We start from the raw sequence: 23,468 nt of genomic DNA on the forward strand, positions 1-23,468 counted from the left end.
AATTCTGGAGGTGCTGGGTATCGATCCCAGTACCTCTCGCATGCTAAGCGAGCGCACTACCATCTTTTTTTTTTTTTTTTTTTTTTTTTTTTTTTTACCCAAAGCAGGAATCATACCCCTAGACCAACTTTTTTTTTTCCATTCGCTCTCCTTCATACGCCTTCTTCGGCGAGCTTCAATGCCCCACCTCTTTTTTTTTTCAGTGGGTTATGAAACTGAATTGCATCTTGAAGACAATGTTAGAAAATTGTAAATTATAATCGGAATTGATTACGGTGAAAATAACTCTCTCTATAATACTATTTACTGCATTAACGAAACGCAAAATATTCTTCCATTAGGATTTAAACAAAAATGAGAGAGAAACAAAAGTAAAAATTAAGAGAGGAAATTGAACTTCTTCAGTGATGCACGTCTTTTGCATGAGAATAGTTTTTCCCTACTATTTTTGTGCTGTGGCGTGACTCCTGTTACTTCTTGGGAAAACATGCTGTCTCGAGGTTCTGTTGAGGCCTTCACGGCTACCGTATCGGTCTCAGGGCATACGAAGTCCCCACCGTACTTCACCCTCAACAGCAATCCCCTACTTTGGCAGTCTATCTTGTTCGGTCGATTTCATATTATATAGGTATTAACCGACGCCTTGTTTCTGAAACAAAATTTGCATCATATTTCCGAACTTCTTTTTATGGTCTTTGTTCCGGTATATTTTAAAGTATTCGTCTTTCATATATTCTCGATATTCCTGTAGATTGTCATTGCCTATGTTGTTAACAACATAATTGACAAAATTTCCGAATAGCCACAAGATGACATTGTTTTTTTGTGGTGGAAAGGAAATTTCTTCTGGGAAGAGTATATTGTTTAGCGTGATTTCTCTTCTATCGGTCCTTTTAAGAAAAGCGACGTGCAATACAATGTCATTCCAAATATTCTTGTATCCATTGCAGATGAAGCGATGTTTTAAGGAATCCAAAGTCTGACATTGTTGGCACACATTGGTTGCTTGTAGTCCTATTGAATACAGTTCTTCATTGGTACTAATAATGTTGTTGACAACTCTGTACCATGACGCTTGCACTTCCGTAGTCAGTGTTTTGTTATTTATATTGGTCCATATTTTTTCCCAGTTTTTGTTGGGATACTTCAGCTCCATTTTATTGCGGTTGTCGCGTGATTTTAACTTCTCTACTATATATTGACTTGTCCTCTTATTTTTGTCTGTTAAAATGCATGTCAAGTAGCTTAATTCTACATAAAAATCCTTAATATGCTTTAGGGTGTAAGTTATGTTGTGAACATCTACTGGCGGCTGCATGCTTTCGGGTTTGAGAAGGTCAAATAAAGCGGCAGTGATGCTGTTCGGCTGTGTCTCTATAAGTTGGAGCGTTCTTTTAATGAAGAGGGCAGTGTTTTTCCTCCGAAGGTCTGTCAGCCCTAGGCCTCCGTTTTCGGGTCTCGATGTAGTCGTTCCTACTGCTACTCTAAAAATATGGCCTTTCCATACGTATCGACAGATTGTGCTCAATATAGATTTCACTATGTCTGGAGGTGTTGGTAAAATCTGAGCGACATATGCAGCTTTCGAAAGAACTGCACAGTTGATTAGTTTAATTAATTGCTTGATATTTAAGTCTCTCGTTTCATGCAGTATTAAGCTGCCTCTGATTTTTCCCAACACCTGTTTCCAATTAGCAGCCGTTGTTCTTAATGGGCAACTGTAAAAAGTTATGCCCAAAGCAGTGTGACGCTCCACCCTGTTTGCCCACGGTAGCTGCACAATGTCAAGACCCTGTAAATTTAAAAAGGAACTTTTAGTTTCATTTATCCTCGCACCAGTTGCCCTGCTATAAAGCAATAACTTGTCTGTTAGCTGGGCACAGTCATCATCGCTCCTTACCAGAACCCCCACATCGTCAGCGTATGCATCTGTAACCGTCTTCAGCCCAGCTATCGTTATGCCTTCTAAGGTTGTGTTCAAAAGCCGTAAAAGGGGTTCCAGAGAAACCACATAAAACAACATGGACAAAGGACTTCCCTGAGGAACTCCACTAGATATCAATACTTCATTAGTATATTGTCCATTGATCGAGATTTTGGTTCGTATGCTTCTGACGATGTTCATTAAAACCGCTAAGTTGCCATCATTGAAACCTGTGTGTTTCAAGGTTCTGAACAGATATCCGTAGTTGACTCTGTCAAACGCTTTAGCAAAATCAATGAAGGCAATGCCTCCATTCGCTGACGATGATGAGAAAATAGAAATAATGTCTCGATATTCACATACAGTCTTAAAAATGGTACGTCGAGGAAGACACGTCTGGTGGCATCCAATGACTTTTGCTAAAATCGGTACCAATCGTTCTTTAATTATACGTGCAACTACCTTGTAATCTGAGTTCATTAGACTGATAGGCCTCATTTTAGTAATATCTTTCGTGTCCGTATTCCTTCCTTTTGGAAGTAGTACAGTTACACTTTCCTTGAAAGCAGCAGGAATTTCCTCTCCCCTCATTAACTAATTCCGTGAATTGGGAACCTATTAGGTGCCAAAAGGTCCTATAAAACTCCACAGGCAGGCCGTCTGGGCCTGGAGACTTACGTGAAGGTGAAGATTTGAGTATATCAAAAACCTCGTCATTCGTAATGTCTAACGTTAAACCCCTGTTCTCCTCCTCTGTAACAACTGCCTGTATTCCGGAGTTCTGTAAAATCGCTTGTACCGAGTTGTCGTCAGTAGCATTTCCAGAATATAATTGCTGAAAAAATCTATGCGCTTCATTTAAGATATCCCTTTGTTCTGTCAGGACTCTGTTATCTTCCGATCTGAGGCTGGCAATAAAATTTCGTCTCCTGTTTTGTGTGTGTCGTATCAAGTGGTAGATGGAGGTGTTTTCTGCCTCCACCGTCGTTCTAGTGTGTGATTTGATTATTAATCCCTCCAAATGTACCCTCTTGATACTTATCATTTTGGCTTTAACGTTTTTAATATTGATAAAGACGTCTTGAGACATCGGTTGGTCGTAAAGGTCTCTTAAGCAAGAGTAGTAAAACTCCATCGTGTGTCGTGACCACATTGCCCTTTCTTTGGCGTAAGATATCAGCGCCGCTCTTATCTTTTTCTTAGCGGCCATAGTCCACCATTCAATAGCTGTTCTATTTTTAGTACGCATCCTTAAAACAGACTGCCAAGTTTCTTGCATCTTTAAAGCTAGAGCGTTGTCAGAGAGGGTATTGATATTTAATTTCCATAGTGGGCGACCCCAATATGTCTTTTGCCTGGTTAATTTGATGCTGCACCTCGCTCCGAGGTGGTCAGAGAAGGCAGCTGGTATCACCTCGATACTACTGACTTTGGTGGCTAAAGTGGGGGTGACATATACTCTGTCGATTCTGCTCTGTGTAGTACCAGTGATATATGTGAAGCGAACCAGCGTCGGATATTGTATTTCCCACGCGTCAAACCACTTCATGTTGGTGACCAAAGCCTGCAGTTCTTGGGAGAAGTTAAAATTTCGTCGCTGATCTTTTTTACTTAAAACGCAATTAAGATCTCCACCAATGACAATTTCTGCAGGGTTGTCTTGGAGTAGAAATAAAATGTCACTTTTAAAAAAGACTGCCCTCTCTCGTCTCGCATTGTTGCCTGAAGGTGCGTATAGGTTTATAAAAGTGGTGTTAAAAATTTTGCAGCTAATTTCCCTCGCCGACTCTAAAAGGCACACATTTGTCATCTCGATTCCTTCTTTAGCAAGGATGGCTGTTCCACACGCGTTTTCTGGAGCCACATTCAACACCTCTTTGTACCCTGAAACATACAATGCTTTGACATTAACTTCCTGCAGGAAGGCGATATCTGTATCTGACTGATACAGAAAGTCCTTCAGTGCAGCTACCTTTGCGTGACTCTGAATTTTGTTTATGTTTAAGGTGGTCACGTTGTATGTATGTTCCACTGTGAGACGCTAAGGGACAGTAGACAGAAGAGCCGCGTATAATAACTTCGGGTTAGATATATATATTGTTATTTTATGTTATATTATTCCATTGACGGTTTTCCCTCTTTTTCTTCTTTTTTGTGTCTGTTTTCTTAGAGTTCGGTGTGACAATTTTTAGTAAAAAAACTCTTCCTCAAAAACCCCTTCCGCCACCATTGCATCGGTTTGATCCTCCTTTTCGTCCGCCCAGTTAAATCGTGGCTCGGTGATGTGTCCATGTCCTTGTCCAAGTCTGGTTTCATTGTCCATATCTGATGTCGTATTGTCATGCGAGGGTTCATATGTTCCGTGTGGCGCGTCAGCCCGTTCTTGTCCCTTGTTCCGATCCGAAGACTCGCCGACCGCTTCCTTTTGTGTATCTTCGTCCTTCCTTTCGGTCTCCTGTATCTTCCTCAGCCGCTCTCTTAAAGGAGGGGCCAAATTCTCTGCAGCTTGATGTGCTCTGCGTCTCTTTTTATTTTTTGATGATTTCGGTGAAGTCGTCGGTGAAACCTTTGGTGAACTTCCTGGCGACTCCATGGAAGGTCGAGGAGAAGTCACCTGTCCCGCCTTCGTGGCGGAAGATTTTTGAGCTCCGTTAATTGCGGAGTCGGCCGTCGCTGCTGGTTGTACGACACGTGAGACGGGTGGTGTCATTGGTTCGTCTTCTTGCGCCCCCCCCCTTTTATTTTGACGTTTCCTGAACCTGCCCGTGGTGTCCTATCATCTGTGTGGTTGTCAGTTTTCTGTTGTATCACTTCCTCTTTATGTCCATCCACAGTAGTTCCCTCTGGGACGTCGGCCTTTTCGTGTGTAACTACCGCTTCGTACTCAGCCATTTCTACATCAGGTATGATCGGTGAAGCTTGTCGCTCGTTGGAAGAGTTGTCAGACTCAGAGGGCAAACGCGGTGCGTCCTCAGTGACGTCATTACTGGCCAGATTCTGATTGTCGTCGGTAGTCAACTCCGCGGTGCTTCCCGTTTCCGTGCGCGCGTCGGAAGGTCCCGCCTGCTCGGCCATATTCTGTTGATAGGGGACCCGGCTAGCTGCCGCGGCAGCGTACGTCACTTGCATGCTAACAACTTGTCATGGGGCAGCCGCCTCGTTAGTCGATAACTGAGGAACACGCCTTCTACTGCACTCACTTCTGACGTGCCCTGTGGCGTTACATAACGCACAAGTCCGTGGCTGCCCATCATAAATTATGAGAGCACGATGGCCACAAATATTCAAATAAGATGGGATATGTCGTAAGAGCTCAACCTTAACCTGTCTAACTCCATTCAAAACCGGAAACATATATTGCTCCGACCATTTTTCTGCAATATTAGATATAACCCGACCGTAGGGCTGAAGAGCAGCATTGATTGCTCCGGCAGGGACCTCGAACGGCAGTTCGAAAACTCTCACTGTCCGAATACCTAGCCCACCATGGGAAACAAGAACGTCACTAACGGTTCCGTTGACATGATTAAATTTCATTTTGCCACCACACTTGTCAACTATCGAGGAGCACAAAGCAGAGGAAATCAATTTCAAAAAGAAAGATGAACGCCAATAATTTCGTCTCCCGTGATCTAAACTGGTTCGGAAAGCAACCTTTTGATCTCAAAAGATTTTGGTCTTTTACAGGTCCAATCAAAAGTGAATCTAACCTTATCTCTTCTTCCACAGTTAATTTCGTTCATTTTGTCATTTTATATCACTGAAAGATGCAAAATAAACAAATCGCTCTACTGACCTTCGCAACAGCCACACAGCCGCTGTTTACGCCAACCCTCCCAGCGCTCCCGCCACACGTCCGTCCGGCTCGGCGGCCGAGATGCGAATGCCATCTGAGCTACGCCCCCTGCTGACGAACTGCGCTACATACAGCCATTTCAATGTCACAGACCCTTGCACTCCCATTATTCCGCAGACAAACACTACTCTCAATGTGTCCGTGAGGGTGTCTTTCCGCATTCTATTCGAATCGTAGTTGGCCAAAATCAAAGTGGCACGCACGACGTCGAAAATAGCGTTCGGCCAACGCTCTGAGTTAGACGAACGTGTTGTCCACTCTCTAGACTTCATTGAGGTTAGGCCGTTATACCTAAGGCAGATTTGCACTCGATGACACCTCGACAACAGCCGGTCCTCACATTTACGTCTTGCTCTCCTTACGTCAGTATACGAGTCTGTGACGCTGCCTTTGCAACATCTTGCGTGCCTTTAGGCTCGCCGCGACCAACACTTACCACGCACTGACCACAAAACATGGAGGCGCCGGGGCTTGAACCCGGGACCTTTCACATGAAAAGCGAACGCTCTACCAACAGAGCTACGACCCCAAGCATAACCAAGCTGCGCTGTTCTCCATTCTTTGCTACTCTTATGTGCACGGACACGATGGTTGGTTGGTTTGCAGGGGTGAAGGGACCAGAGTACAAAGGCGCGGACACGTTGATATACACAAGAGTTCCAAGTAGTTTCGATGCTCTGGTATTACGACTGCAAATTCCGTCCGTTTTTAACGTCTTAAATTGAAGAGACAGTCACAAGTTGCTCCGTTTTCACTCCATGTCGACAATCACACAGCACCTGAGGTAACAAGCACATCTGAAGCCCCATTGTGCACTCGACTGTTCATGCCAACTCACTGCCTCGCACTTTACTACTGTGTACCACTCTTGTCGTCCAACTGCAAAAGACTGGGCCACAACAAGTTTCCGCGTCTCCATTGCACTGCGCAAACTACGAAACGCTCCCCAAACATGGCACTCACCCATGCAGACGACTTTTCCGACTTTACGCGACGCTCACGCTAGTGACACCCTTATTTAGAGCTTGACGTCGCGCCCAAGCGAGTGAGCACATTTCGCCTACGGCTTAGGCCGCCCACCTAGTGTGGCTGGTCGGTGTCTGCAGGCAGCGAGGGGCTGCAAGCTTCCCGTATTCGCGCCTATGTCACCTCTGCTTGCTTGTCAGAGACAGAGTATCGCAAAACATACAACTCACTCCATGAATTGATTGCTACGGCATCTGTCATCAGCAGTCACAACTAGCAACACCAGTAGCAGCCGACTGCACGTAAAGAATTGGAATGTGCAGTCGGATTTTTGTGAATTCGGCGCAAGGCTGATCTTTCCGATATAGGTTTGAGAATCTTATGGAAACACTTGTACTGTTTCTAAATTAAGTGTAGTGGTGGGAGGAGGGTGCTTCCTGCGCATTACAGCACGCTTGCCAATTGTGGCTGCTAATCGTTCGCTCGTATGTGCCTTGACACATTTTCTGGCTGTGAATTATTCCACTTGCATGGCAGTGTGCGCATGTTGGTGTGTTAAAGATTCTGGAGGCGCTGGGTATCGATCCCAGTACCTCTCGCATGCTAAGCGAGCGCTCTACCATCTGAGCTACGCCCCCTGCTGACGAACTACGCTACATACAGCCATATCAACGGCACAGACCCTTGCACTCCCAATATTCCGCAGACAAACACTACTCTCAATGTGTCCGTGAGGGTGTCTTTCAGGTTTCCTGCATTCTGTTCGAATCGTAGTTGGCCAAAATCAAAGTGGCACGCACGACGTCGAAAATAGCGTTCGGCCAACGCTCTGAGGTAGACGAACGTGTTGTCCACTCTCTAGACTTTATTGAGGTTAGGCCGTTATACCTAAGGCCGAATTGCACTCGATGACACCTCGACAACAGCCGGTCCACTCATTTACGTCTTGCTCTCCTTACGTCAGTATACGAGTCTGTGACGCTGGCTTTGCAACATCGTGCGCGCCTTTATGCTGGCCGCGACCAACACTTACCACGCACTGACCACAAAACATGGAGGCGCCGGGGCTTGAACCCGGGACCTTTCACATGCAAAGCGAACGCTCTACCAACTTTTTTTTATTTTATTTTATTTTATTTTATTTTATTTTTTGGGTCCTCCCATCTCCCCTTCTAGCCCTTCCATTCGCTCTCCTTCATGCGCCTTCTTCGGCGATCTTCAATGCCCCACCTCTTTTTCTTTTCAGTGGGTTATGAAACTGAATTGCATCTTGAAGACAATGTTAGAAAATTGTAAATTATAATCGGAATTGATTACGGTGAAAATAACTCTCTCTATAATACTATTTACTGCATTAACGAAACGCAAGATATTCTTCCATTAAAATTTAAACAAAAATGAGAGAGAAACAAAAGTAAAAATTAAGAGAGGAAATTGAACTTCTTCAGTGATGCACGTCTTTTGCATGAGAATAGTTTTTCCCTACTATTTTTGTGCTGTGGCGTGACTCCTGTTACTTCTTGGGAAAACATGCTGTCTCGAGGTTCTGTTGAGGCCTTCACGGCTACCGTATCGGTCTCGGGGCATACGAAGTCCCCACCGTACTTCACCCTCAACAGCAATCCCCTACTTTGGCAGTCTATCTTGTTCGGTCGATTTCATATTATATAGGTATTAACCGACGCCTTGTTTCTGAAACAAAATTTGCATCATATTTCCGAACTTCTTTTTATGGTCTTTGTTCCGGTATATTTTAAAGTATTCGTCTTTCATATATTCTCGATATTCCTGTAGATTGTCATTGCCTATGTTGTTAACAACATAATTGACAAAATTTCCGAATAGCCACAAGATGACATTGCTTTTTGTGGTGGAAAGGAAATTTCTTCTGGGAAGAGTATATTATTTAGCGTGATTTCTCTTCCATCGGTCCTTTTAAGAAAAGCGACGTGCAATACAATGTCATTCCAAATATTCTTGTATCCATTGCAGATGAAGCGATGTTTTAAGGAGTCCAAAGTGTGACATTGTTGGCACACATTGGTTGCTTGTAGTCCTATTGAATACAGTTTTTCATTGGTACTAATAATGTTGTTGACAACTCTGTACCATGACGCTTGCACTTCCGTAGTCAGTGTTTTGTTATTTATATTGGTCCATATTTTTTCCCAGTTTTTGTTGGGATACTTCAGCTCCATTTTATTGCGGTTGTCGCGTGATTTTAACTTCTCTACTATATATTGACTTGTCCTCTTATTTTTGTCTGTTAAAATGCATGTCAAGTAGCTTAATTCTACATAAAAATCCTTAATATGCTTTAGGATGTAAGTTATGTTGTGAACATCTACTGGCGGCTGCATGCTTTCGGGTTTGAGAAGGTCAAATAAAGCGGCAGTGATGCTGTTCGGCTGTGTCTCTATAAGTTGGAGCGTTCTTTTAATGAAGAGGGCAGTGTTTTTCCTCCGAAGGTCTGTCAGCCCTAGGCCTCCGTTTTCGGGTCTCGATGTAGTCGTTCCTACTGCTACTCTAAAAATATGGCCTTTCCATACGTATCGACAGATTGTGCTCAATATAGATTTCACTATGTCTGGAGGTGTTGGTAAAATCTGAGCGACATATGCAGCTTTCGAAAGAACTGCACAGTTGATTAGTTTAATTAATTGCTTGATATTTAAGTCTCTCGTTTCATGCAGTATTAAGCTGCCTCTGATTTTTCCCAACACCTGTTTCCAATTAGCAGCCGTTGTTCTTAATGGGCAACTGTAAAAAGTTATGCCCAAAGCAGTGTGACGCTCCACCCTGTTTGCCCACGGTAGCTGCACAATGTCAAGACCCTGTAAATTTAAAAAGGAACTTTTAGTTTCATTTATCCTCGCACCAGTTGCCCTGCTATAAAGCAATAACTTGTCTGTTAGCTGGGCACAGTCATCATCGCTCCTTACCAGAACCCCCACATCGTCAGCGTATGCATCTGTAACCGTCTTCAGCCCAGCTATCGTTATGCCTTCTAAGGTTGTGTTCAAAAGCCGTAAAAGGGGTTCCAGAGAAACCACATAAAACAACATGGACAAAGGACTTCCCTGAGGAACTCCACTAGATATCAATACTTCATTAGTATATTGTCCATTGATCGAGATTTTGGTTCGTATGCTTCTGACGATGTTCATTAAAACCGCTAAGTTGCCATCATTGAAACCTGTGTGTTTCAAGGTTCTGAACAGATATCCGTAGTTGACTCTGTCAAACGCTTTAGCAAAATCAATGAAGGCAATGCCTCCATTCGCTGACGATGATGAGAAAATAGAAATAATGTCTCGATATTCACATACAGTCTTAAAAATGGTACGTCGAGGAAGACACGTCTGGTGGCATCCAATGACTTTTGCTAAAATCGGTACCAATCGTTCTTTAATTATACGTGCAACTACCTTGTAATCTGAGTTCATTAGACTGATAGGCCTCATTTTAGTAATATCTTTCGTGTCCGTATTCCTTCCTTTTGGAAGTAGTACAGTTACACTTTCCTTGAAAGCAGCAGGAATTTCCTCTCCCCTCATTAACTAATTCCGTGAATTGGGAACCTATTAGGTGCCAAAAGGTCCTATAAAACTCCACAGGCAGGCCGTCTGGGCCTGGAGACTTACGTGAAGGTGAAGATTTGAGTATATCAAAAACCTCGTCATTCGTAATGTCTAACGTTAAACCCCTGTTCTCCTCCTCTGTAACAACTGCCTCTATTCCGGAGTTCTGTAAAATCGCTTGTACCGAGTTGTCGTCAGTAGCATTTCCAGAATATAATTGCTGAAAAAATCTATGCGCTTCATTTAAGATATCCCTTTGTTCTGTCAGGACTCTGTTATCTTCCGATCTGAGGCTGGCAATAAAATTTCGTCTCCTGTTTTGTGTGTGTCGTATCAAGTGGTAGATGGAGGTGTTTTCTGCCTCCACCGTCGTTCTAGTGTGTGATTTGATTATTAATCCCTCCAAATGTACCCTCTTGATACTTATCATTTTGGCTTTAACGTTTTTAATATTGATAAAGACGTCTTGAGACATCGGTTGGTCGTAAAGGTCTCTTAAGCAAGAGTAGTAAAACTCCATCGTGTGTCGTGACCACATTGCCCTTTCTTTGGCGTAAGATATCAGCGCCGCTCTTATCTTTTTCTTAGCGGCCATAGTCCACCATTCAATAGCTGTTCTATTTTTAGTACGCATCCTTAAAACAGACTGCCAAGTTTCTTGCATCTTTAAAGCTAGAGCGTTGTCAGAGAGGGTATTGATATTTAATTTCCATAGTGGGCGACCCCAATATGTCTTTTGCCTGGTTAATTTGATGCTGCACCTCGCTCCGAGGTGGTCAGAGAAGGCAGCTGGTATCACCTCGATACTACTGACTTTGGTGGCTAAAGTGGGGGTGACATATACTCTGTCGATTCTGCTCTGTGTAGTACCAGTGATATATGTGAAGCGAACCAGCGTCGGATATTGTATTTCCCACGCGTCAAACCACTTCATGTTGGTGACCAAAGCCTGCAGTTCTTGGGAGAAGTTAAAATTTCGTCGCTGATCTTTTTTACTTAAAACGCAATTAAGATCTCCACCAATGACAATTTCTGCAGGGTTGTCTTGGAGTAGAAATAAAATGTCACTTTTAAAAAAGACTGCCCTCTCTCGTCTCGCATTGTTGCCTGAAGGTGCGTATAGGTTTATAAAAGTGGTGTTAAAAATTTTGCAGCTAATTTCCCTCGCCGACTCTAAAAGGCACACATTTGTCATCTCGATTCCTTCTTTAGCAAGGATGGCTGTTCCACACGCGTTTTCTGGAGCCACATTCAACACCTCTTTGTACCCTGAAACATACAATGCTTTGACATTAACTTCCTGCAGGAAGGCGATATCTGTATCTGACTGATACAGAAAGTCCTTCAGTGCAGCTACCTTTGCGTGACTCTGAATTTTGTTTATGTTTAAGGTGGTCACGTTGTATGTATGTTCCACTGTGAGACGCTAAGGGACAGTAGACAGAAGAGCCGCGTATAATAACTTCGGGTTAGATATATATATTGTTATTTTATGTTATATTATTCCATTGACGGTTTTCCTTCTTTTTCTTCTTTTTTGTGTCTGTTTTCTTAGAGTTCGGTGTGACAATTTTTAGTAAAAAAACTCTTCCTCAAAAACCCCTTCCGCCACCATTGCATCGGTCTGATCCTCCTTTTCGTCCGCCCAGTTAAATCGTGGCTCGGTGATGTGTCCATGTCCTTGTCCAAGTCTGGTTTCATTGTCCATATCTGATGTCGTATTGTCATGCGAGGGTTCATATGTTCCGTGTGGCGCGTCAGCCCGTTCTTGTCCCTTGTTCCGATCCGAAGACTCGCCGACCGCTTCCTTTTGTGTATCTTCGTCCTTCCTTTCGGTCTCCTGTATCTTCCTCAGCCGCTCTCTTAAAGGAGGGGCCAAATTCTCTGCAGCTTGATGTGCTCTGCGTCTCTTTTTATTTTTTGATGATTTCGGTGAAGTCGTCGGTGAAACCTTTGGTGAACTTCCTGGCGACTCCATGGAAGGTCGAGGAGAAGTCACCTGTCCCGCCTTCGTGGCGGAAGATTTTTGAGCTCCGTTAATTGCGGAGTCGGCCGTCGCTGCTGGTTGTACGACACGTGAGACGGGTGGTGTCATTGGTTCGTCTTCTTGCGCCCCCCCCCCCCCCTTTTATTTTGACGTTTCCTGAACCTGCCCGTGGTGTCCTATCATCTGTGTGGTTGTCAGTTTTCTGTTGTATCACTTCCTCTTTATGTCCATCCACAGTAGTTCCCTCTGGGACGTCGGCCTTTTCGTGTGTAACTACCGCTTCGTACTCAGCCATTTCTACATCAGGTATGATCGGTGAAGCTTGTCGCTCGTTGGAAGAGTTGTCAGACTCAGAGGGCAAACGCGGTGCGTCCTCAGTGACGTCATTACTGGCCAGATTCTGATTGTCGTCGGTAGTCAACTCCGCGGTGCTTCCCGTTTCCGTGCGCGCGTCGGAAGGTCCCGCCTGCTCGGCCATATTCTGTTGATAGGGGACCCGGCTAGCTACCGCGGCAGCGTACGTCACTTGCATGCTAACAACTTGTCATGGGGCAGCCGCCTCGTTAGTCGATAACTGAGGAACACGCCTTCTACTGCACTCACTTCTGACGTGCCCTGTGGCGTTACATAACGCACAAGTCCGTGGCTGCCCATCATAAATTATGAGAGCGCGATGGCCACAAATATTCAAATAAGATGGGATATGTCGTAAGAGCTCAACCTTAACCTGTCTAACTCCATTCAAAACCGGAAACATATATTGCTCCGACCATTTTTCTGCAATATTAGATATAACCCGACCGTAGGGCTGAAGAGCAGCATTGATTGCTCCGGCAGGGACCTCGAACGGCAGTTCGAAAACTCTCACTGTCCGAATACCTAGCCCACCATGGGAAACAAGAACGTCACTAACGGTTCCGTTGACATGATTAAATTTCATTTTGCCACCACACTTGTCAACTATCGAGGAGCACAAAGCAGAGGAAATCAATTTCAAAAAGAAAGATGAACGCCAATAATTTCGTCTCCCGTGATCTAAACTGGTTCGGAAAGCAACCTTTTGATCTCAAAAGATTTTGGTCTTTTACAGGTCCAATCAAAAGTGAATCTAACCTTATCTCTTCTTCCACAGTTAATTTCGTTCATTTTGTCATTTTATATCACTGAAAGATGCAAAATAAACAAATCGCTCTACTGACCTTCGCAACAGCCACACAGCCGCTGTTTACGCCAACCCTCCCAGCGCTCCCGCCACACGTCCGTCCGGCTCGGCGGCCGAGATGCGAATGCCATCTGAGCTACGCCCCCTGCTGACGAACTGCGCTACATACAGCCATTTCAATGTCACAGACCCTTGCACTCCCATTATTCCGCAGACAAACACTACTCTCAATGTGTCCGTGAGGGTGTCTTTCCGCATTCTATTCGAATCGTAGTTGGCCAAAATCAAAGTGGCACGCACGACGTCGAAAATAGCGTTCGGCCAACGCTCTGAGTTAGACGAACGTGTTGTCCACTCTCTAGACTTCATTGAGGTTAGGCCGTTATACCTAAGGCAGATTTGCACTCGATGACACCTCGACAACAGCCGGTCCTCACATTTACGTCTTGCTCTCCTTACGTCAGTATACGAGTCTGTGACGCTGCCTTTGCAACATCTTGCGTGCCTTTAGGCTCGCCGCGACCAACACTTACCACGCACTGACCACAAAACATGGAGGCGCCGGGGCTTGAACCCGGGACCTTTCACATGAAAAGCGAACGCTCTACCAACAGAGCTACGACCCCAAGCATAACCAAGCTGCGCTGTTCTCCATTCTTTGCTACTCTTATGTGCACGGACACGATGGTTGGTTGGTTTGCAGGGGTGAAGGGACCAGAGTACAAAGGCGCGGACACGTTGATATACACAAGAGTTCCAAGTAGTTTCGATGCTCTGGTATTACGACTGCAAATTCCGTCCGTTTTTAACGTCTTAAATTGAAGAGACAGTCACAAGTTGCTCCGTTTTCACTCCATGTCGACAATCACACAGCACCTGAGGTAACAAGCACATCTGAAGCCCCATTGTGCACTCGACTGTTCATGCCAACTCACTGCCTCGCACTTTACTACTGTGTACCACTCTTGTCGTCCAACTGCAAAAGACTGGGCCACAACAAGTTTCCGCGTCTCCATTGCACTGCGCAAACTACGAAACGCTCCCCAAACATGGCACTCACCCATGCAGACGACTTTTCCGACTTTACGCGACGCTCACGCTAGTGACACCCTTATTTAGAGCTTGACGTCGCGCCCAAGCGAGTGAGCACATTTCGCCTACGGCTTAGGCCGCCCACCTAGTGTGGCTGGTCGGTGTCTGCAGGCAGCGAGGGGCTGCAAGCTTCCCGTATTCGCGCCTATGTCACCTCTGCTTGCTTGTCAGAGACAGAGTATCGCAAAACATACAACTCACTCCATGAATTGATTGCTACGGCATCTGTCATCAGCAGTCACAACTAGCAACACCAGTAGCAGCCGACTGCACGTAAAGAATTGGAATGTGCAGTCGGATTTTTGTGAATTCGGCGCAAGGCTGATCTTTCCGATATAGGTTTGAGAATCTTATGGAAACACTTGTACTGTTTCTAAATTAAGTGTAGTGGTGGGAGGAGGGTGCTTCCTGCGCATTACAGCACGCTTGCCAATTGTGGCTGCTAATCGTTCGCTCGTATGTGCCTTGACACATTTTCTGGCTGTGAATTATTCCACTTGCATGGCAGTGTGCGCATGTTGGTGTGTTAAAGATTCTGGAGGCGCTGGGTATCGATCCCAGTACCTCTCGCATGCTAAGCGAGCGCTCTACCATCTGAGCTACGCCCCCTGCTGACGAACTACGCTACATACAGCCATATCAACGGCACAGACCCTTGCACTCCCAATATTCCGCAGACAAACACTACTCTCAATGTGTCCGTGAGGGTGTCTTTCAGGTTTCCTGCATTCTGTTCGAATCGTAGTTGGCCAAAATCAAAGTGGCACGCACGACGTCGAAAATAGCGTTCGGCCAACGCTCTGAGGTAGACGAACGTGTTGTCCACTCTCTAGACTTTATTGAGGTTAGGCCGTTATACCTAAGGCCGAATTGCACTCGATGACACCTCGACAACAGCCGGTCCACTCATTTACGTCTTGCTCTCCTTACGTCAGTATACGAGTCTGTGACGCTGGCTTTGCAACATCGTGCGCGCCTTTATGCTGGCCGCGACCAACACTTACCACGCACTGACCACAAAACATGGAGGCGCCGGGGCTTGAACCCGGGACCTTTCACATGCAAAGCGAACGCTCTACCAACTTTTTTTTATTTTATTTTATTTTATTTTATTTTATTTTATTTTTTGGGTCCTCCCATCTCCCCTTCTAGCCCTTCCATTCGCTCTCCTTCATGCGCCTTCTTCGGCGATCTTCAATGCCCCACCTCTTTTTCTTTTCAGTGGGTTATGAAACTGAATTGCATCTTGAAGACAATGTTAGAAAATTGTAAATTATAATCGGAATTGATTACGGTGAAAATAACTCTCTCTATAATACTATTTACTGCATTAACGAAACGCAAGATATTCTTCCATTAAAATTTAAACAAAAATGAGAGAGAAACAAAAGTAAAAATTAAGAGAGGAAATTGAACTTCTTCAGTGATGCACGTCTTTTGCATGAGAATAGTTTTTCCCTACTATTTTTGTGCTGTGGCGTGACTCCTGTTACTTCTTGGGAAAACATGCTGTCTCGAGGTTCTGTTGAGGCCTTCACGGCTACCGTATCGGTCTCGGGGCATACGAAGTCCCCACCGTACTTCACCCTCAACAGCAATCCCCTACTTTGGCAGTCTATCTTGTTCGGTCGATTTCATATTATATAGGTATTAACCGACGCCTTGTTTCTGAAACAAAATTTGCATCATATTTCCGAACTTCTTTTTATGGTCTTTGTTCCGGTATATTTTAAAGTATTCGTCTTTCATATATTCTCGATATTCCTGTAGATTGTCATTGCCTATGTTGTTAACAACATAATTGACAAAATTTCCGAATAGCCACAAGATGACATTGTTTTTTTGTGGTGGAAAGGAAATTTCTTCTGGGAAGAGTATATTATTTAGCGTGATTTCTCTTCCATCGGTCCTTTTAAGAAAAGCGACGTGCAATACAATGTCATTCCAAATATTCTTGTATCCATTGCAGATGAAGCGATGTTTTAAGGAGTCCAAAGTGTGACATTGTTGGCACACATTGGTTGCTTGTAGTCCTATTGAATACAGTTTTTCATTGGTACTAATAATGTTGTTGACAACTCTGTACCATGACGCTTGCACTTCCGTAGTCAGTGTTTTGTTATTTATATTGGTCCATATTTTTTCCCAGTTTTTGTTGGGATACTTCAGCTCCATTTTATTGCGGTTGTCGCGTGATTTTAACTTCTCTACTATATATTGACTTGTCCTCTTATTTTTGTCTGTTAAAATGCATGTCAAGTAGCTTAATTCTACATAAAAATCCTTAATATGCTTTAGGGTGTAAGTTATGTTGTGAACATCTACTGGCGGCTGCATGCTTTCGGGTTTGAGAAGGTCAAATAAAGCGGCAGTGATGCTGTTCGGCTGTGTCTCTATAAGTTGGAGCGTTCTTTTAATGAAGAGGGCAGTGTTTTTCCTCCGAAGGTCTGTCAGCCCTAGGCCTCCGTTTTCGGGTCTCGATGTAGTCGTTCCTACTGCTACTCTAAAAATATGGCCTTTCCATACGTATCGACAGATTGTGCTCAATATAGATTTCACTATGTCTGGAGGTGTTGGTAAAATCTGAGCGACATATGCAGCTTTCGAAAGAACTGCACAGTTGATTAGTTTAATTAATTGCTTGATATTTAAGTCTCTCGTTTCATGCAGTATTAAGCTGCCTCTGATTTTTCCCAACACCTGTTTCCAATTAGCAGCCGTTGTTCTTAATGGGCAACTGTAAAAAGTTATGCCCAAAGCAGTGTGACGCTCCACCCTGTTTGCCCACGGTAGCTGCACAATGTCAAGACCCTGTAAATTTAAAAAGGAACTTTTAGTTTCATTTATCCTCGCACCAGTTGCCCTGCTATAAAGCAATAACTTGTCTGTTAGCTGGGCACAGTCATCATCGCTCCTTACCAGAACCCCCACATCGTCAGCGTATGCATCTGTAACCGTCTTCAGCCCAGCTATCGTTATGCCTTCTAAGGTTGTGTTCAAAAGCCGTAAAAGGGGTTCCAGAGAAACCACATAAAACAACATGGACAAAGGACTTCCCTGAGGAACTCCACTAGATATCAATACTTCATTAGTATATTGTCCATTGATCGAGATTTTGGTTCGTATGCTTCTGACGATGTTCATTAAAACCGCTAAGTTGCCATCATTGAAACCTGTGTGTTTCAAGGTTCTGAACAGATATCCGTAGTTGACTCTGTCAAACGCTTTAGCAAAATCAATGAAGGCAATGCCTCCATTCGCTGACGATGATGAGAAAATAGAAATAATGTCTCGATATTCACATACAGTCTTAAAAATGGTACGTCGAGGAAGACACGTCTGGTGGCATCCAATGACTTTTGCTAAAATCGGTACCAATCGTTCTTTAATTATACGTGCAACTACCTTGTAATCTGAGTTCATTAGACTGATAGGCCTCATTTTAGTAATATCTTTCGTGTCCGTATTCCTTCCTTTTGGAAGTAGTACAGTTACACTTTCCTTGAAAGCAGCAGGAATTTCCTCTCCCCTCATTAACTAATTCCGTGAATTGGGAACCTATTAGGTGCCAAAAGGTCCTATAAAACGCCACAGGCAGGCCGTCTGGGCCTGGAGACTTACGTGAAGGTGAAGATTTGAGTATATCAAAAACCTCGTCATTCGTAATGTCTAACGTTAAACCCCTGTTCTCCTCCTCTGTAACAACTGCCTCTATTCCGGAGTTCTGTAAAATCGCTTGTACCGAGTTGTCGTCAGTAGCATTTCCAGAATATAATTGCTGAAAAAATCTATGCGCTTCATTTAAGATATCCCTTTGTTCTGTCAGGACTCTGTTATCTTCCGATCTGAGGCTGGCAATAAAATTTCGTCTCCTGTTTTGTGTGTGTCGTATCAAGTGGTAGATGGAGGTGTTTTCTGCCTCCACCGTCGTTCTAGTGTGTGATTTGATTATTAATCCCTCCAAATGTACCCTCTTGATACTTATCATTTTGGCTTTAACGTTTTTAATATTGATAAAGACGTCTTGAGACATCGGTTGGTCGTAAAGGTCTCTTAAGCAAGAGTAGTAAAACTCCATCGTGTGTCGTGACCACATTGCCCTTTCTTTGGCGTAAGATATCAGCGCCGCTCTTATCTTTTTCTTAGCGGCCATAGTCCACCATTCAATAGCTGTTCTATTTTTAGTACGCATCCTTAAAACAGACTGCCAAGTTTCTTGCATCTTTAAAGCTAGAGCGTTGTCAGAGAGGGTATTGATATTTAATTTCCATAGTGGGCGACCCCAATATGTCTTTTGCCTGGTTAATTTGATGCTGCACCTCACTCCGAGGTGGTCAGAGAAGGCAGCTGGTATCACCTCGATACTACTGACTTTGGTGGCTAAAGTGGGGGTGACATATACTCTGTCGATTCTGCTCTGTGTAGTACCAGTGATATATGTGAAGCGAACCAGCGTCGGATATTGTATTTCCCACGCGTCAAACCACTTCATGTTGGTGACCAAAGCCTGCAGTTCTTGGGAGAAGTTAAAATTTCGTCGCTGATCTTTTTTACTTAAAACGCAATTAAGATCTCCACCAATGACAATTTCTGCAGGGTTGTCTTGGAGTAGAAATAAAATGTCACTTTTAAAAAAGACTGCCCTCTCTCGTCTCGCATTGTTGCCTGAAGGTGCGTATAGGTTTATAAAAGTGGTGTTAAAAATTTTGCAGCTAATTTCCCTCGCCGACTCTAAAAGGCACACATTTGTCATCTCGATTCCTTCTTTAGCAAGGATGGCTGTTCCACACGCGTTTTCTGGAGCCACATTCAACACCTCTTTGTACCCTGAAACATACAATGCTTTGACATTAACTTCCTGCAGGAAGGCGATATCTGTATCTGACTGATACAGAAAGTCCTTCAGTGCAGCTACCTTTGCGTGACTCTGAATTTTGTTTATGTTTAAGGTGGTCACGTTGTATGTATGTTCCACTGTGAGACGCTAAGGGACAGTAGACAGAAGAGCCGCGTATAATAACTTCGGGTTAGATATATATATTGTTATTTTATGTTATATTATTCCATTGACGGTTTTCCCTCTTTTTCTTCTTTTTTGTGTCTGTTTTCTTAGAGTTCGGTGTGACAATTTTTAGTAAAAAAACTCTTCCTCAAAAACCCCTTCCGCCACCATTGCATCGGTTTGATCCTCCTTTTCGTCCGCCCAGTTAAATCGTGGCTCGGTGATGTGTCCATGTCCTTGTCCAAGTCTGGTTTCATTGTCCATATCTGATGTCGTATTGTCATGCGAGGGTTCATATGTTCCGTGTGGCGCGTCAGCCCGTTCTTGTCCCTTGTTCCGATCCGAAGACTCGCCGACCGCTTCCTTTTGTGTATCTTCGTCCTTCCTTTCGGTCTCCTGTATCTTCCTCAGCCGCTCTCTTAAAGGAGGGGCCAAATTCTCTGCAGCTTGATGTGCTCTGCGTCTCTTTTTATTTTTTGATGATTTCGGTGAAGTCGTCGGTGAAACCTTTGGTGAACTTCCTGGCGACTCCATGGAAGGTCGAGGAGAAGTCACCTGTCCCGCCTTCGTGGCGAAAGATTTTTGAGCTCCGTTAATTGCGGAGTCGGCCGTCGCTGCTGGTTGTACGACACGTGAGACGGGTGGTGTCATTGGTTCGTCTTCTTGCGCCCCCCCCCCCTTTTATTTTGACGTTTCCTGAACCTGCCCGTGGTGTCCTATCATCTGTGTGGTTGTCAGTTTTCTGTTGTATCACTTCCTCTTTATGTCCATCCACAGTAGTTCCCTCTGGGACGTCGGCCTTTTCGTGTGTAACTACCGCTTCGTACTCAGCCATTTCTACATCAGGTATGATCGGTGAAGCTTGTCGCTCGTTGGAAGAGTTGTCAGACTCAGAGGGCAAACGCGGTGCGTCCTCAGTGACGTCATTACTGGCCAGATTCTGATTGTCGTCGGTAGTCAACTCCGCGGTGCTTCCCGTTTCCGTGCGCGCGTCGGAAGGTCCCGCCTGCTCGGCCATATTCTGTTGATAGGGGACCCGGCTAGCTGCCGCGGCAGCGTACTTCACTTACATGCTAACAACTTGTCATGGGGCAGCCGCCTCGTTAGTCGATAACTGAGGAACACGCCTTCTACTGCACTCACGTCTGACGTGCCCTGTGGCGTTACATAACGCACAAGTCCGTGGCTGCCCATCATAAATTATGAGAGCGCGATGGCCACAAATATTCAAATAAGATGGGATATGTCGTAAGAGCTCAACCTTAACCTGTCTAACTCCATTCAAAACCGGAAACATATATTGCTCCGACCATTTTTCTGCAATATTAGATATAACCCGACCGTAGGGCTGAAGAGCATCATTGATTGCTCCGGCAGGGACCGCGAACGGCAGTTCGAAAACTCTCACTGTCCGAATACCTAGCCCACCATGGGAAACAAGAACGTCACTAACGGTTCCGTCGGCATGATTAAATTTCATTTTGCCACCACACTTGTCAACTATCGAGGAGCACAAAGCAGAGGAAATCAATTTCAAAAAGACAGAATTGGAAACAAAAGAAAGATGAACGCCAATAATTTCGTCTCCCGTGATCTTAACTGTTTCGGAAAGCCACCTTTTGATCTCAAAAGCCTTTGGTCTTTTACAGGTCCAATCAAAAGTGAATCTAACTGTATCTCTTCTTTCACAGTTAATTTCGTTCATTTTGTCATTTTATATCACTGAAAGATGCAAAGTAAACAAATCGTTCTACTGACCTTCGCAACAGCCACACAGCCGCTGTTTTCGCCAACCCTCCTAGCGCTCCCGCCACACGTCCGTCCGGCTCGGCGGCCGAGCAGCGAATGGATCAACTGAGCTACGCCCCCAAGCACAACAAAGCTGCGCTGTTCTCCATTCTTTGCTACTCTTATGCGCACGGACACGATGGTTGGTTGGTTTGCAGGGGTGAAGGGACCAGAGTACAAAGGCGCGGACACGTCCAAATACGCAAGAGTTCCAAGTAGTTTCGATGCTCTGGTATTACGACTGCAAACTCCGTCCGTTTTTAACGTCTTAAATTGAGGGGTCAGTCACAAGTTGCTCCGTTTTCACTCCATGTCGACAATCACACAGCACCTGAGGTAACAAGCACATCTGAAGCCCCATTGTGCACTCGACTGTTCACGACAACTCACTGACTCGCACTCTACTACTGTGTACCACTCTTGTCGTCCAACTGCAAAAGACTGGGCCACAACAAGTTTCCGCGTCTCCATTGCACTGCGCAAACTACGGAACGCTCCCCAAACATGGCACTCACCCATGCAGACGATTTTACCGACTTCACGCGCCGCTCACGATAGGACACCCTTATTTAGAGCTTGACGTCGCGCCCAAGCGAGTGAGCACATTTCGCCTACGGCTTAGGCCACCCACCTAGTGTGGCTGCTCGGTGTCTGCAGGCAGCGAGGGGCTGCAAGCTTCCCGTATTCGCGCCTATGTCACCTCTGCTTGCTTGTCAGAGACAGAGTATCGCAAAACATACAACTCACTCCATGAATTGATTGCTACGGCATCTGTCATCAGCAGTCACAACTAGCAACACCAGTAGCAGCCGACTGCACGTGAAGATTTGGAATGTGCAGTGGGATTTTTGTGAATTCGGCGCAAGGCTGATCTTTCCGACATAGGTTTGAGAATCTTATGGGAACACTTGTACTGTTTCTAAATTAAGTGTAGTGGTGGGAGGAGGGTGCTTCCTGCGCATTACAGCACGCTTGCCAATTGTGGCTGCTAATCGTTCGCTCGTATCTGCCTTGACACATTTTCTGGCTGTGAATTATTCCACTTGCATGGCAGTGTGCGCATGTTGGTGTGTTAAAAATTGTGGAGGCGCTGGGTATCGATCCCAGTACCTCTCGCATGCTAAGCGAGCGCTCTACCATCTGAGCTACGCCCCCTGCTGACGAACTGCGCTACATACAGCCATATCAATGGCACAGACCCTTGTACTCCCATTATTCCGCAGACAAACACTACTCTCAATGTGTCCGTGAGGGTGTCTTTCAGGTTTCCTGCATTCTACTCGAATCGTAGTTGGCCAAAATCAAAGTGGCACGCACGACGTCGAAAATTGCGTTCGGCCAACGCTCTGAGGTAGACGAACGTGTTGGCCACTCTCTAGACTTCATTGAGGTTAGGCCGTTATACCTAAGGCAGATTTGCACTCGATGACACCTCGACAACAGCCGGTCCTCACATTTACGTCTTGCTCTCCTTACGTCAGTATACGAGTCTGTGACGCTGGCTTTGCAACATCTTGCGTGCCTTTATGCTGGCCGCGACCAACACTTACCACGCACTGACCACAAAACATGGAGGCGCCGGGGCTTGAACCCGGGACCTTTCACATGCAAAGCGAACGCTCTACCAACTGAGCTACGCCCCCAAGCACAATCACGCTGCGCTGTTCTCCATTCTTTGCTACTCTTATGTGCACGGAGACGATGGTTGGTTGGTTTGCAGGGGTGAAGGGACCAGAGGACAAAGGCGCGGACACGTTCATATACGCAAGAGTTCCAAGTAGTTTCGATGCTCTGGTATTACGACTGCAAACTCCGTCCGTTTTTAACGTCTTAAATTGAAGGGACAGTCACAAGTTGCTCCGTTTTCACTCCATGTCGACAATCACACAGCACCTGAGGTAACAAGCACATCTGAAGCCCCATTGTGCACTCGACTGTTCATGCCAACTCACTGCCTCGCACTTTACTATTGTGTACCACTCTTGTCGTCCAACTGCAAAAGACTGGGCCACAACAAGTTTCCGCGTCTGCATTGCACTGCGCAAACTACGAAACGCTCCCCAAACATGGCACTCACCCATGCAGACGACTTTTCCGACTTTACACGACG

The 23,468-nt window shown here is 45.0% G+C and overlaps 6 non-coding genes across 6 annotated transcripts; all 6 read right to left on the minus strand.

Annotated features, from left to right (window-relative positions):
- Positions 1–6,236: 6,236 nt before the first annotated feature.
- Positions 6,237–6,309, minus strand: Trnae-uuc (transfer RNA glutamic acid (anticodon UUC)). Its single transcript has one exon. It is a non-coding gene; the product is annotated as a tRNA-Glu (tRNA).
- A 1,002-nt stretch (positions 6,310–7,311) lies between these two features.
- On the minus strand, positions 7,312–7,384 carry Trnaa-agc (transfer RNA alanine (anticodon AGC)). Its single transcript has one exon. It is a non-coding gene; the product is annotated as a tRNA-Ala (tRNA).
- Positions 7,385–14,029: 6,645 nt separating this feature from the next.
- Positions 14,030–14,102, minus strand: Trnae-uuc (transfer RNA glutamic acid (anticodon UUC)). The gene has a single exon. It is a non-coding gene; the product is annotated as a tRNA-Glu (tRNA).
- Positions 14,103–15,104: 1,002 nt separating this feature from the next.
- Trnaa-agc (transfer RNA alanine (anticodon AGC)) lies at positions 15,105–15,177 on the minus strand. The gene has a single exon. It is a non-coding gene; the product is annotated as a tRNA-Ala (tRNA).
- A 7,263-nt stretch (positions 15,178–22,440) lies between these two features.
- Trnaa-agc (transfer RNA alanine (anticodon AGC)) lies at positions 22,441–22,513 on the minus strand. The gene has a single exon. It is a non-coding gene; the product is annotated as a tRNA-Ala (tRNA).
- Positions 22,514–22,928: 415 nt separating this feature from the next.
- Positions 22,929–23,001, minus strand: Trnaa-ugc (transfer RNA alanine (anticodon UGC)). The gene has a single exon. It is a non-coding gene; the product is annotated as a tRNA-Ala (tRNA).
- Positions 23,002–23,468: the final 467 nt, after the last annotated feature.

This window comes from Schistocerca serialis, chromosome 10 (assembly GCF_023864345.2).
Source record: "Schistocerca serialis cubense isolate TAMUIC-IGC-003099 chromosome 10, iqSchSeri2.2, whole genome shotgun sequence".
NCBI classification, from domain to species: domain Eukaryota; kingdom Metazoa; phylum Arthropoda; class Insecta; order Orthoptera; family Acrididae; genus Schistocerca; species Schistocerca serialis.